Source organism: Odontesthes bonariensis, chromosome 13 (genome assembly GCF_027942865.1).
Source record: "Odontesthes bonariensis isolate fOdoBon6 chromosome 13, fOdoBon6.hap1, whole genome shotgun sequence".
Classification (NCBI taxonomy): Eukaryota; Metazoa; Chordata; class Actinopteri; order Atheriniformes; family Atherinopsidae; genus Odontesthes; species Odontesthes bonariensis.
The window spans coordinates 28,359,709-28,375,919 of record NC_134518.1 but is presented as its reverse complement, the minus strand read 5'-3'; the positions used below and the strand labels follow the sequence as shown (position 1 = coordinate 28,375,919).

The 16,211-nt window shown below is 39.9% G+C and overlaps 1 protein-coding gene across 4 annotated transcripts in view; it reads left to right on the top strand.

The window, feature by feature from the left end:
• lingo2 (leucine rich repeat and Ig domain containing 2) overlaps window positions 1–16,211 on the top strand; it is a 216,076-nt gene that overhangs the window by 29,025 nt on the left and 170,840 nt on the right. For 3 of the 4 annotated variants that reach the window (XM_075481844.1, XM_075481845.1, XM_075481846.1), the window contains one exon: window positions 11,744–11,816. The exons of the other annotated variant lie outside the window; for it this stretch is intronic. The gene's annotated coding sequence lies outside the window, so the exon portion shown is untranslated. The remainder of the gene's footprint in view (window positions 1–11,743; window positions 11,817–16,211) is intronic. 4 annotated transcript variants of the gene reach the window in all.

Sequence of the window (16,211 nt, the reverse complement as noted above, 5' to 3'; positions counted from 1 at the left end):
CTGGGTCAGTGAGCAAACTGGGACAAGCATTATAGTAACAGCAGGCACACTGAGTACACGTGACACTGTTTGCAGTCGTCTGTACACTGACATTCAAACACAACAGTAGGCCAATTCAACACTGTGAAAATGTTTCAAAAAATTATTTCTTTGAGAAAAAACAATAAAAATTATGTCCACAATTTTCAAATATTATTGACAGAACTTTTGCTAAATGTATATTACATGTCACAAGTACCGTAGTTGACAATACTTAGGACTACTTCGGGGGATTATCTGATTAAAGGATAACATCAAATGAAGTCTCCTAACCTTATGCTGCTGAGGATATGATTTATATTACTGGTTTGTCATTTTCAAAAACCTTGCTGCTCAGTAATTGGAAGAGGTGTTGGAACCCTGTTCTGTTATGCAGTGACATTTAAAATGTCTCTTGTTAGGTTGTGAACACAAGGTTCATTGTTTCTTGATGTTAAAATTAGAAGGCACTGCACACTAGCAGTCATTTGGCCAACTTTTAATGATAGTGGGATGCTTTACCAAAGTTAAAAAAATAAAATAAAAACATTTTAAATTATTTTTTAATTATTTAATTTAATACTTCACAGTTATCTTTAGAATTGCAACATTGACAGTCTACAAATCGTTTTTTTCCCCCTCACATTTAACACAAAAATGAATAGCACAGTTAGCACAGTTAAAAAATATTTACTTCATGTTGCAGCTTGATTAAAAAGATGTTATTGGTTGGAGAGTTTTAGGATTACAAGTGTAATTATGGTGTTTATAGAAGACAAGTAACAGTCTTTTCCAAGTTCTGTGAGTGTGGCATCTTTTAATAAAGTATGGATTTCAACAGTGTTAAAGCTGCAGTCTGCAACTCTTTTTCAAGCATAATGCCTGGAACTGTCCGGGGATTCTGAAAGTAGTACATTAAATACCCCAATACAAAAAAAATGAGTTCTTTAGGTCCCCTATATGTCCCGCTAGGTCCCTCCAAAGCCAGCAGGTTTGTTTACAAAATTGCAGACCGGACCGGTAAAAGGTAACCAATCAGGTTACGAGCTGGGTTCTGCTGCCTGTCAATCACCGATTGTGCACGTGCGATACAAGGTAGGCTCGTCCCCACGCTTATTTATCTAGACTATTGAACTTCATTACGGGCTAGTCTACTTACTGTGTCTTCCATGATCGCAAATGACAGGTGAGTTGATGAATGAGGAGTCGTGTACGCGCATCTGGCGTGCACGTAGACGTGCACGAGTTCTCATGTGTTTTGATGGGGTGGGACAGGAAGTTGAATAACTTTTTATTTTTCGGTTAAAAAATAAGCATTTCTTGCATTTTGCGACTACGGAGGTCACCGTTTTCAACTTCAAGCGTTCTGATAGATCATGTAAACTCTTAAAATGCCAAAAATTAGGACTTAACGTATGACAACAACAAATCCTGCAGACTGCAGCTTTAACAAAAATACATGTCCCTTTCCAAGTTTAAAGGCAGAGTGCTCCATTTATGGATTTATCTGTTGCTCATTTAATTTCAGTTAGTTTTTGTGCCACTTCCATTACATTAAATCTAAAAGAAAATCACTGCACTGTGCTGAGCTGTTTCTAATTTCATGCTAGCTCTTAAATCCATAATTATTGATGCTAAGGTACATGATCTGTAACATGGTGTATAAGTGCTGAGCATACAGATAAAGTTACAGTACTTTGCTTACACATATCGTACATTCACAAAAGGAAATTGTACCATTGTAATCCACTTGCTGTGTGCAGATTCTTTGGGAGATTCGTTGTTCTTGAAATGCTTGTCTTTTTTATGACTAAATTATTTTGTCTTCCCCTAGTTAAATTCCAGTCGTCCTGCAGTAATGGTGCTCAAGTCTCTTCCCAGCGGTCATTTCTTTGGCTCTTATAGTTACAATTGGCTGCCTTGAGATTTGCTGTACTGCTACAGCCCATAGCATGTTTCATTTTCTACATAAACAACCGGAGGACAGCATATCTGAATGCTGCCCTTGTGTATTGCGTGCAATTAAGGATTTTCATATCGGAGATAACACAGGCTTAGGGTAACTCTTTTTTAATTTCACTGTTCCTCTGTGCTTCCACAGCTGCAGTCTCTTGCACAAAACACTGTCAATCTTTGTACCTCGTAAGCACCAATACATATCATCAACATTTTTCAAACGGGGATATTTAATTTGTCTTTCAACCACAGATATTGTTAATCTAAAGTTTTAAGCCAAACCCATTCTGGAATTTACATACGTGTGTGCAGTATCACCAGCAAACAAGCCTTTATTTAAAGGTTAGAGCCGTGGTAGTGGAAGGAATTGTTAAACTTTAGTAATGAAAACCCCTAAAGTAACGCCATGAGTTTTCACTTAACTAAACATTGCAATTAGTGTATCTTAGTGAGACAACAAAACTATACGATAAGAAAAGACCATAGTTTGAGGTAATACTAATATTACATCTTAAGAATACTGTCATTACACATATCTATGGTGTCTCAAAATCTGAAATGGCAACATTTTTACTTCCCAGAGAGAGTTGTAGAAATTCCCAAAAGAGACAACCAGTCCCTTTGTTTGGCGTCTCATCTTTTTCCTATAAAAGTATCATCAATGCATGACTGTCCAGCTTCGTTACTGAGACAACATAATTGTGCTTGACCTGTTGGTATCACGTGGAAACTCTCTTGCAAACGTGCTGCAGTCCGACTATTTGTTTTTCATGTTGACGTATGGCCTTACAATACCCTCCATCTTCATGAGGTGGCCTTCACATCTGAAGGAGCCCTCGACAAGACTCGACTTAAGCAGCCTTTTTCCATCTCACATTTTCTGTCGGAAAAACATCTTATCCCAATTTCCAATTTATCACTTACAAATTTTCAAGTAAAATGAAGGAAGATGTTACACAGGAAAATAAATGTAAAAGCAGAATGCATCATTAAATATACAGCAGCAATTTTGGATGGTACAGCGGCACCATCCAATATCTTGCAGCGAAATTTATGACCAAGGTCAACTTAAAATAAACTCGGGAGGCATCAGTGTATTTAAGCATCTCTTAATCCAGCAATTGGGCCGAGGAAAAAGGCAGCATAGAAAGTTGAGATGTGGAAACGTGAAGAAATGGCATTGATGTGCTGGCAAACCTTATTATGCACTAACAGGAGCTACAGCTATGGTCGCAGCTTAAGTTTTAATGCCACCCTGTGCTTGCATATTCAAAATGTAACATACTAGCTTCACATTATATATGTGCATAAAGAATTTCCACTAATGTTAGGAAAAAAGTACGTGTTCTTATATATCATTAATATATTGCAATTTTGTTGAGTATCTCTCTGTGATGACTCATGGTGTGAGGCACACCTGTGGGTTATTATCATTTGTCATTTGTATTGTCAGTTATCTTTATGGCAAAATCTAAAACCTGATCAAAAATTGTGTTGAAACCCAACAGAATGACTGTTTTCTTAGTAATATATATGATATAATAAGATCATTTTACATTGGAATCTTAAAAGTTGTATATCACCCTCCAAGACATCATTCTCATATAAGCATACCTCAAAGATGTATAAAGTTGACTAACCTCTGCAATGATTGTTCAAAAGACAGCACAACATAGTGATAAAAGCCAAATCCGTGTTTATATCCTGTGAGAAAATGGTGGTTTATTTGAGCAGCGAGTTGACACCTAAAACTGCTAAGATTGTACATCAAATTGTCATTTTCAAAGCACTCGGTGTGAGAAATTTCTATGCAACAGAGTGCCACCTTTACTTTAAAGGAATAATCCGGAGTAAAATGCACTTTAGATCAATTTACGGGATGTTGGGAGTACATACGTTGAGTTGACATCAAAATCATGTCATTCGGATGTGTTTTGAGAATTTCGATTTGACCGTTTTTAGCCAAAAGTCGTTAGCCTGGAAGTGATGAGGGCATCGAGTATCACCGCTACAAAACGCTATTTTTATACCTCTTCTACAGCTCCAAACAACATAACACTTACGTGGTAGTGAGTAGAGGGTCCCTAAAGCCAAACCGAAGTGTCCCGAGGTCTTCATGTGGTCGGATATAGAGTCCAGAATGAATTTAATCATGCCAGTACCTTTCCGGAAATGTGTCTGCTGCAGCTGCCGCTACAGACCGTGGTGAAGTTGGTTTGATATTGGTTTGAAAAAAAAGACACCTTATTTCCTTATTGTGAATATCTGTCGAATATCCAATATCAAACCAAATTCACCACGGTCTGTAGCGGCAGCTGCAGCAGACACATTTCCGGAAAGGTACTGGCTTGATTAAATTCATTCTGGACTCTATATCCGACCACATGAAGACCTCGGGACACTTCGGTTTGGCTTTGGGGACCCTCTACTCACTACCACGTAAGTGTTATGTTGTTTGGAGCTGTAGAAGAGGTATAAAAATAGCGTTTTGTAGCGGTGATACTCGATGCCCTCATCACTTCCAGGCTAACGACTTTTGGCTAAAAACGGTCAAATCGAAATTCTCAAAACACATCCGAATGACATGATTTTGATGTCAACTCAACGTATGTACTCCCAACATCCCGTAAATTGATCTAAAGTGCATTTTACTCCGGATTATCCCTTTAAGAAGGAACAGTTTCAGCTCTCCCTGAATAAAAGTTTCTTCTTGGCACCCAAGAAATGATGCCATTAAACTGTCAATCAACAGTTTAAACCAGATCTGTAGCAAACTATATTTTCACAGTCCATCTCTTTTATAAGCTAAATGCCGTTTAACTATACTTCAGGTTGCTTTTAAAGCCTCTGCTGATTACTTAGTAATTGAGGTTTTTCAACATTTATTTTTGTTTAACCATTTGGAAGCAAAATGCTTGGTACTCCAATAACATTCTCAAAATTCCCTTCAAACTGTAAACTGTAATGTGACAGACTGACAGATGCAAATGATGGTCATGCATAAAGTCAAAACCTTGTAGGTTATGAATTTAATTAAAAAACTATCTTTGGGAGTGGTCATCTTCCATCCAACTTCAAAATGAATGGGTGGATGTGTCCAAAAATGTGATTGGTACAGGGTATACTCAGTGTATACACATGTATGTATGTATGTATGTATGTATGTATGTATGTATGTATGTATGTATGTATGTATGTGTATGAAGTAACTTCTATTAGATTTGGGCTTTCGCATTCCAAATTGCTCTTATTCTGTTTTTAATGAATAACTGAATAAATCAATTACAAAGAGTCAAAGGGAAATAGTCTTCAGGGACAAATTAGATTTAAATTTGATTTGAAAATTTGGACAGTTCCAGTTATTCTTATAGCGGATACATTAATTTCTCGGGACATTAAAGATGAAATCCAAGAAAACTTATTAAAATGAAAGATCTTCACAAAAGCAAATGGGGAAATGGAATCATTTAAAATGTGCACGACCATCGCTGCATATGACAATTCTGATTAGACTTTATGCTCTGATGGCTTTGCAGATCTGTTGTGTATTATTAATGCAAAGGCAGTATTGCCATTTCAACACGGCCTCTTCAGACATAAACTTAGCTAATATAAAGGTTGAATGATCATCATCTGCCATACAGATGATTTATAGACTATAAAGAACAGATTTAGCATGCAAGTATCACAATATCATCCTCGTATTCCTTTAGTTAGTAGGGCACAGCATGTGGTATATTAAATCAATATCAATTTTTTTACTGGTTGCTCAGAATTGGTACTATGAGGAGACTAATGTTGCAAAATTGATCCAGAAAATATTTTGATAAACCCTTACCAGCTATCTTGTGCTGAGCTGTATGATATTTTACTGAATATAAACATTTTCCCTGTGCGGTGTCTTTCTATCTCTTTTGATGTTTACTGTGGTAATTAAACATCTTTACTGAGAACTGAGATCTCTTTGTATATGAAAGCCTTTTTAATGTGGCCTACAAACACGATTCAACAGATTATGAAGTCCCCCCAAAAGTATTATTCCATTGGGAATGTGACACTATTTACAAAATTGCTCCAGAAATTTCTCTGAGCAACTTTTATTTTAATCGCTGTCGACATCCTCTTAAAGCAAAATAAAAATGTATATTTTTCACTGCGAAATGTTTTGGAAATTATGAGGCCAGCCAGGATTTCTCCCTTTTTTTTTTTTTTTCTTCTTTTTGTTTTTGCCGAGTTTTAATGTGAAGTTGTTTGTCAAGAAGCTTGACAAATTTCAGTATGAGGACAGATTGTGTCTTGGAATTCAATCTATGGGTATTTGAAACTAGATTTAAAAAAGACAAAGCCCCCCGAAAAACCAAAGCCTTTATAAATCTATCATAATACACCATTGATGAAGTTGTTCCAGCGCGTTCAGGTTCTTTTGTTAGTAGCTTTTTAAAATCTGTTCCACTTTCCAAGCAGATTAATGAATTTAATTAATTTGAAAATTAGTTTAATTTTAGGTTGGGTAATGACAGATTTCCATCTTAAGGTGCAGAGTGACCCCCAAGCCCCCCAGAAATCAGTCTTAACTATATCTCCATCTCTTAATTGTTTTGGTAAATGGAAGCCAAGACAGGCTAGGTCTTTGATGTCATTGCCTGCAAGGCCTCAGAATTGTAATGGAAACTGCATTCCATTATCTCAGCACCAAATCCTTTGGATGACAGAATGCAGTCGTGATTCTAAGTGAAGTTTACCAGCATCCTTTGAAAGTATTACAAAAGGCACTCTGTTTATAGTGGGTAAATACCCATGTGATGTGGAAATGTTTTACCTCATTCTCCCCGTCTGAACAGACTTCTTTATAATGAATAAGCATGAATGTTTTAAAACCGATAACTAGTTCAACATGCAGCTAAACAAGAACTTTTTTCGTCTATCTCTCTTTCTTTCTCTCTCATTGATATTTTATAAATGAACTAGAGAATTATTCTTTAATGAACTATATGGAAACAGTAAACAACCCTTGAAAATATGGTTAGGACATCCTCTCATAGCTTTAGAAACCACACAGTTTGTATGAATATGTTTCTACATCATGAAGGATCTGATATGGCAACATTGAAATAGTGATACAAGGGTCAGAAAAGGGCATTCTGTTTTTAACACAGTAGTACATGACCCTCAACCTCTAGCAATAACCTCAGTGACAAAGGGAAAGCATATTTTTAATCATGGAGAGATTAATCATTCACATTCATACTGCATTTGAGTAATGTGCAAAACTACGTTGATGCAATAGAGAATATTGCTCAAATACTGTTCTTCACAAAGTCCAGTGTACAACTAAAAAAATAATATTTGAGGAACACTAACAACACTCATATAACCTGAAAATTCTATTTAAGCTTTTTAACATGATCGCTTTTACTATCACACAGTCATGCATTCATTAATTTCCTCTTTTTTTTAATTCTCTCATAGTACACAAATAAAATCAGTATTATTTAATCCATCCAAAAAATGATAAATTGCCCAAAGGAAATATATGTGCCTTACCTGTTCTCATTCCCAAAGGTGTCACATATTGCTATTGCGTAAGCAACCCGTGGTATCAGTCCTGACGTCGTGCTCGAGGTGTCGCATAAATAAGAGACGCAGGACTTAGATTCACAAGATCTGTTTGGGAAAGTTAAAATCATGGCATATAAATTTTAAATCAATTTTCTGTTATGTTTAAATCACATTACATTGTAAGTTATGAGGCTATCACTTTTACTGTTTTTCAAAAATAAAGTTGGAACAAAATTGAAATTAACACGCAGTTCTTCTATGTATTCATATGTCAGCCCCTTTTCCCCATATGTGAACTCACACAGTCCATGGCAACCGCTACACCCACTTCATTGGAGTTGTTAAATCCATCCAGTGTGCTGCGGATGCTTTCTGCCACCTGAACAGCTGTGTGGCTTTTCTTAGCTCCTTAGCACACAGGATTGTGTGCAAATTGTGGCTCCAGTTCCATTATAAGTTCCTGAAACACGAAACTCAGACAACCAGACAGAGTAATGTAGCCTGTCAGCCTCGGTCTCTGCCTAACTTTGATGCAGTGCCTCCACTGTTTTTTTTTTTGTTTGTTTTTGGGTGAGTCCACAGATTTGTCATTGATGTAGAGTAAGACTGCTGCTTTGTACAAATTCAATAAACACTATGTTCATTTCTATACTTCTATACTATCCAAAGCACTCCTAAAGACTGCCTCTCAAGTTACTTGATGTTGTGAGTTTGTGATTTCCACCAAGAGCGGTTTGTTCACTAGTTCCTCAATTTTTGTACAGATTAACAACATTGGCTTATTTTACCAAGGAACCAGGAAACTGAGTTTCTTCACATATTAACAAACATAACTTTGAATACGGACTGATTGCCTAAGCAACTTATAAATGATACATTTTTTGTTGAGGTTAAAGTAATTGAAAAAATAATCTAAATTAAAATGAATTTAAATCATTAAAGAATTGATCAATAACAGTGCAGATAACGGATACCGGGGTAATTTGCAAGTTGGATATTATTTGCATTTTCGTCTTTTAAAAATAATAATATTTTGAGGTTTTTGCATTGGTTCAGCATGAAATGAAACTGTACATAGCAGAATTTTAATGTATATATTGCATTTATTTTGGAAACTTCTATTTTATGTACAATCCTTTTGTGTAATCAGCAGTGTTGTTTTTGTTATACTTTGTCATGCAAAATATGTGTCGTTGTGAGGAGAGTCACACTTTTGTTCAAAGAATTTGTTCAGAGGCCACAGGTAAAGCATTTTACAGTCTGCAGTCAGCATTTTACAGTCTGCGTGTTGGCTTCCAGAGTGACATGCGTAGATTTAAAAGTTAATCTCCATCTCCAACAAACTTAAATATTATACAGGCAGTTACAGTTTGCTAAAAACACAATGAACAAAGTCATGATTTTCGGTAGGAGACAGTATATCCAAAATCAATGTCTTAGGAGAACAATGGCTCGTAACCCATGTGTGGCGGCTGTCAAGTAAGAAGACAGCTCCCACACATCTTGGTGCAGAAAAGACAAAGGTCAAAGGTGAAGCTCTCAAAATGACGAGTTACTAATGTATTGAATCACAAAAGAGGGCAAACACTGTGTGTGTGTTCGTGTGCATGAGTGTACAGGCCCATATAGCCAAGTGTGGGCCCAGTGGTAATTTAGCAATTCTCAGCGGGTTGTGTTCAGGGAAGAACTAATATGGGCAGTGTATTGCTGTAAGTACGTGTCTGTTTGCCTGCTGGTCTGTGTGTGTTTGGCAGAGTTTCATTTCATAGTGAGAGTTCTGCTGACCTTGGCAAACTCGAGAGTTCATCTCAATGGTGTCTCATCCCTCTTTTCTCCCTTTGTTTCTCCTCATCCTCTCACTCCTACTGCTCACAAATCCCCTCCCAGGACAGCGCGATCTGCATTCCTTTGTGGAAAAAGAGGCTAAATGAGCCAGCAGATCCAATAAAACTGTGCCAGCATCTCTTTCACCTGAATAACTTCAAACAAGGATGTGATTAAAACGGACAAGACAGTACTTAGACTTTTAGAGTGTGAGGAATACATCCAATAGTAAGCTTTGATGCAATCATTGAGAAGACTGTGTTGGAAAAATGTTTGGTGTGGTTTGTTGGCTTTCCTGTCATCCTTGTTTCTGCTGCCTCCTACTTTTTAAGAATAAAACATGCCAGACCTTTTACCATTTTAAAAACATCACTGTCAGAAAAAAGGAAATGTATGTATGGCAGATTGAGATTTTGCTGTTCTTCTTATGTTTGTCTTCAGTTCAAACTGTATCAGATCAAACATAATAGATACGATCATTTGAATTTAAAAGAATAGGAATGTTAAGTGATATAGAACTGAGCTCCAAAGCCGGTAGCTGAATATTTTCAAGATTTAACAGGTGCTTTCTTTGTAAAAACCTTCATCTTTATACATTGAACATGACATCTTTTTGGTTTGAAAATGACAGAGGCACATTTTTTGACACTACTACACGATGGCATATTTGTCATGCTAAGAGTTATTTAAGTCGACACATCACTTCAACTCGAAGGAAAAAACAGTGCTTCTTGTGTTGTTTGTGAAATGCAGCCAATCAACATGTGTATACTGAACATGTATGAAATATCAACAAGATTATCCTCTCTTAAGCTAGACTTTGTAATTGTAAACTGGGCTAGGCAATATGAATATCCTTTTTTTTTCATACTAGAACATGTAGTTTTATGAGCATCAACTGTTTTTGCCTAATCCTTTCAACATAGTGTCAGTGTGAAACTAGTAAAGTAGGCCCTCTAAAGGATTTCAATGATTATCTCAAATGACCTATAACAAATGCACACTGCTGAGCCAAAACATGGCACATGCTCTAAAATGTTCTTGAAGTACCTTTGGCTTTGATTATGGAATACATTCCCCATGGCATCATTCTGATAAGATGACAGAACATTTATATCAGGCCAGAGTTGCATTGATTTTTTTTTTTTTTTTTTCTTTTTTGGCAAGATCTTATATTGATGATGGGAAAATCAGACCTGCATACATACAGACCTCCAGGACTTGCATAAGATTCTCTGCAGGGTTAACATTTGGAAATGATGCCTAATGTCTCACAATCTAACACTGATTAATTCTGGCATTGTGGTCACTGCATATGATCATTCCATAAGTGATTTAAAAGAAATAAATTAATAAAATATTGATAATAAAACGTGTTGTTTTTTTTGTTTTTTTTTCCAGTATATTCAGGGAGTCAGTGTACTTTATTTTTCTGTCTGATGCTGAGCCTAGACCTAACCAGCTGAAACAACTGAAGATCATAATATTACCCCCACAGGCTTTCACAGTTCTTCTTAGGCTGATGCACAAATTTATCTGAAAGAGGCTAAATCTGGACTCGTCATTACCTTTTGTCATATTTCAGAGGCAAATCTTTATACTCCCCATAAAAGTAAAGATTTTCTGAATAACCTCACAAATAAGTATTTGTTGTTTTTTTTTTTTTGCCTACACAGCTTCGTTGAGATCTCTTTCACTGGTGCAAATGCTCTCTCTGAGTTCTGTTGATTTTTAAATTTTTAAATTCTTATTTTTTCTTGATCACGAAATGTTTAAGCATTTATTTGCTCGATGGAGACCACTAGTTTGATCGTTGATCGTTGTGAAACACATTAACACCATTTCCCTTAATTCAGATTTTGTCTTCTGGCATGGTTTTTTAATGACTTAGAAGGTACTGCATGTATCAGTGAGGAATATATGATTTGTTGCTGACTGAAACATAATAACCACTGCCGTACTGTTCCACTAAGAGACCCAAGCTATTTTGTTGGTATATGCAGGATCTTTGGCTAAGCAGTTTATCATCATCATACTTTTAATCAACATTTGTGCAAACTTGAAAATAAGGAGTAAGTCTATGGTCTCATAGACTTATCAAACTCATTTACTGAGTGCAATTAAAGCTATTTTTTGTATTAATTTTCATATGAGGTTATTCCAGTCACAAATCTGTTTTTTTTAAATAATTGCCCCGATTTAATCGATAGCCTGGCTTCTTCTAATGAATACAAGTGTATGTTTTGGTCATTCTCCTGTGGTGCTGGATGGATGACACATGCTCGCAGCACGCTGACATTTTAAATGTTCATGCCCTTGTTTTATGAGTAACATAAGTCCTTCATATTGCATTTCCTTACAGAGGTCTTTGCTTTATGTGTTTCAGACTAAATCTGTGCAGCAACCTATCCACCCTTCTGACAAGAAGCAAACATGCTCTGCGCCTGTTTCCCAGTTCTGTAAGTTAATCTTCTGTGTGTGTGTATGTATATATATACACATACAATAAATAAACTCACCCGTACTCATGGTCAGGGGTATGTGTTTTTAGGGAGGACACGGATGCGGACTTAAAGGAAAACGGTGATTTATTTCACAAAAACACAAAGTAATAAACAAAAGGCGCGGCTGGGCCGGATTCAAAAAAAATCAAAACTATGAAGAACAAATAAAAAGACTTGACATGGCAAGGGATAAATAAATACTTAACTTTGACGAAGGGAACGCAGAACATGGAACAAGGAAACAAGCCAGGAAGGTCAGGTAACGTGGGGTAAGAAACATGGGAAATGGTAGAATCTCACACCGAACAAAAAGGACTGAGAACATATATAGGGAGTGAATGTGATTGGGACAAGGTGCAGCTGGAGGGGAATAAACAGGTGCAGTGAGTGAACTAATTACCAGGGTGCAGGGAAAACTAAGACATGAACTGACACAAAAACATAACCTAAAACATGAAACTAAAAAACGTGAGTCCATGGGTGTGACAGAGCCCCCCCCTCAAGGGGTGGATCCCAGACGACCCTTAAGGAATCCGAGGGTGGGAGGGAGGGGCTCGAAGCCGGTCAGGCTGTGGACTAGAAACGGGTATTTGGTACCGGCTTCGGGCAGCAGGAGGCGATGGTCTGGCGGACGCCCAGACCGGAGACGGCATAGCAGGAACAGGCGGTGGTCTGGCGGACGCCCAGACCGGAGACGGCATAGCAGGAACAGGCAGTGGTCTGGCGGACGCCCAGACCGGAGACGGCATAGCAGGAACAGGCAGTGGTCTGGCGGACGCCCAGACCAGAGACGGCATAGCAGGAACAGGCAGTGGTCTGAAGGATGCCCAGACCGCAGATGGCATAGCAGGAACAGGCAGTGGTCTGGCGGACGCCCAGACCGGAGACGACATAGCAGGAACAGGCGGTGGTCTGGCGGACGCCCAGACCGCAGACGGCATAGCAGGAACAGGCAGTGATCTGAAGGATGCCCAGACCGCAGATGGCATAGCAGGAACAGGCAGTGATCTGGCGGACGCCCAGACGGCAAAGCAGGAACAGGCGGTGGTCTGGCAGACGCCCAGACGGCAAAGCAGGAACAGGCGGTGGTCTGGCGGACGTCCGGAGCCCCGATGACGTGGCTGCAGGTGGTGGTCTGGTTGGCACCCAGACTTCCCTCTGCGTGGCGGCAGGAGATGGCGGTGGTCCGGCGAACGCCCGGACCCCCGATGACGTAGTAGCAGGCGGTGGTCTGGTTGGCACCCAGACTTCCCTCTGCGTGGCGGCAGGAGACGGCCCGGCGGACGCCCGGACCCCCGATGACGTGGCAGCAGGCCGTGTTCTGGTTGGCACCCAGACTTCCATCTGCGTGGCGGCAGGGGGAGCCGGGGACCGTCCATCAGTCGGCCGGACATCCGGCGGGGGGGGAGCCCCCCCTTCAAGGGATGGATCCCAGACATCCCCAACGTCTGGGGGTGGGAAGGAGGGGCTCGAACAGGTGAGTCCATGGGCTGGGACCCCATGGGCTCTGAGGCTTTGTCCGGCCCTGCCGCCTCTTTGTCAGGCCCGGTGGCCTCTTGGTCATGGTCGGGCCCGGAGGCCTCTTGGTCGTGGTCGGGCCCGGAGGCCTCTTGGTCGTGGTCGGGGTCAGGCCCGGAGGCCTCTTGGTCGGGTTCGGGGTCAGGCCCGGAGGCCTCTTGGTCGGGTTCGGGGTCAGGCCCGGAGGCCTCTTGGTCGGGTTCGGGGTCAGGCCCGGAGGCCTCTATAGCTGGGACCAGCTCTGGAACGGCTGGGACCAGCTCTGGAACGGCTGGGACCAGCTCTGGAACGGCTGGGACCAGCTCTGGAACGGCTGGGACCAGCTCTGGAACGGCTGGGGACAGCCCTGGAACGGCTGGGGCCGGGGACAGCCCTGGAACGGCCGGGGCCAGCTCGGGAACGGCCGGGGCCGGGGCCAGCTCGGGAACGGCTGGGTCTCTGGACACTGTGGACTGAGAGGTTGAACAGGTGAGGGGGGAGGAGTACAGTGCAGCTACCTGCTGTGGCTCCATGCCAAAGATGTCCAACGTTGCAGCGCGCTGCACAGTCCTCGCCTTCCCCCAGACGCGAGACAGGTCCAGAGCCCAGGTCTGGAGAACTTTCTTTTCTAAAAAAAAGTCAATGATATTATTGGCCACGTCCAGTTTCTTCCAGGAGGAGCTGTTCTGCTCCAAGCAGGAACACAGGTCCTCGGCCAGCCGCAAAGCAGCTTCTAAATCCGCCGCGTCCATTGTGGTGAGATTCTTTTGTCAGGGGTATGTGTTTTTAGGGAGGACACGGATGCAGACTTAAGGAAAACGGTGATTTATTTCACAAAAACACAAAGTAATAAACAAAAGGCGCGGCTGGGCCAGATTCAAAAAATCAAAACTATGAAGAACAAACAAAAAGACTTGACATGGCAAGGGATAAATAAATACTTAACTTTGACGAAGGGAACGCAGAACATGGAACAAGGAAACAAGCCAGGAAGGTCAGGTAACGTGGGGTAAGAAACATGGGAAATGGTAGAATCTCACACCGAACAAAAAGGACTGAGAACATATATAGGGAGTGAATGTGATTGGGACAAGGTGCAGCTGGAGGGGAATAAACAGGTGCAGTGAGTGAACTAATTACCAGGGTGCAGGGAAAACTAAGACATGAACTGACACAAAAACATAACCTAAAACATGAAACTAAAAAACGTGAGTCCATGGGTGTGACACTCATATCTTGTGAATATTGTGGGTTGATTTTTAAACTAGGCCAGCATAACACATTATTCTTTGCATGTACATCTTTTTTCTAATCTGCTGACAGGCAGAGGGATTACAAAAAAAACATTGATTTGACATTTCTTTGTCAACTCAGCATGGCAGAAAGATGTGATAAAGACCTAATGAGGCTCTAATGCATTACTGTACTGAAAGCCTTTTGAAAGCTTTCAATCTACTGTAGGGCAGCAGTGTTCTTTGTTCAGTCATACGGCTGCATTGAAACCATGGTGATAGTATTATTTCTTTTGGATATCTCAAATAAAACTCAACCTTGTAGGACTTACTGTTACATGATCGTTGCTCCTATTGCACTGCTAACATAGAAGTGCCTCGTGTTTAGTGTTACACATTTTTAAATGTTTCAACCTCAACCACTGATGTGAGGGCTCTGTATTTTGGTCGAATGCTGTCCCACAAAGAAAGTGCAGATACTTTTGTGCCCCAGGGCTACACAATGGCTGGTCGGGGTAATTGCAGTCCAGAGGCACAAGGCCCAAATTATTAGGTCTATCCTCTTGTATCAATCCCCATCATTGTGCTATACATGATAAGAGCATTCTCACAGGTCCATTCCAACCACTGTGGCCATTCAGCAGTCCCAAATTGTACTGGCAAGGTTAGGAGAAAGGACATACCACAGTGGAATGGAAAGCAATGAAGCATGGTGTTGCCAACTACTGCAGAATCACATGTTAATTATATACTTTTTTTCTTTATTTTTTTTCCTGAAACAGTGTAACTACATTGATACACTTTTATTAAGAACATGATCTGCCTGTTTCATTTTCATTGTGAGTTCAACAAAACAAACCGAGTGGAAATGTTGCCTGCAATTTGTTGGTTTCTAGTAAAACCATAGCAACTCTGACACTGCTGTCGCTCTCCCGCAGCTACTGCTATTGTGATAACAGTAAAAGTGATCTGTACCAGTTGTAGCTTTTCAGACAGCCTGAAAGCCTGCAAAGACTTATGAAATGTTGAGGGAAGAATGTAGACTGGAGGTGTAAACAGCAATTTATCATCCACCTTTTGAAGAAAATCCCATTTGAAGTATTGTGCTGGTTGTCTCTTTTGTCTTGGGCATGATCAAAGAAAGATGTTTAATGACATACACCCCTCATCAGAAATGTTTCAAAGAAGTGCTGCACAGCTGTGGCCTCAATGTAGATAGAATATATGTATGTATATGTATATATATGTATATTCTCAAGTGAAGCTTTTATATCTGACTTGTTTGCAATGGAAAAGTTTCTATCCTCGGGTGATGTGCTAAAATGTATGACTAATATATTACACTTTATCATTTGTAAAAACATAAGTCAGTATGTTTTAGAATAATGAGTCCCTTATATTCATTGTCATCATACTCTTTTTGTCACATATCCTATCTCTTGCAAGCTCACAACATTAGAAAACATGTGTACAAAAGTGTTATTGCCGGTTCTTAATATTTAGATTAGATTCAACTTTATTGTCATTGTGCTGAGTAGAAGTACAGAGCCAATGGAATGCAGGTAGCATCTAACCAGAAGTGCAATATACAGAATTATTGACATGAAGTACAGTGTAAATC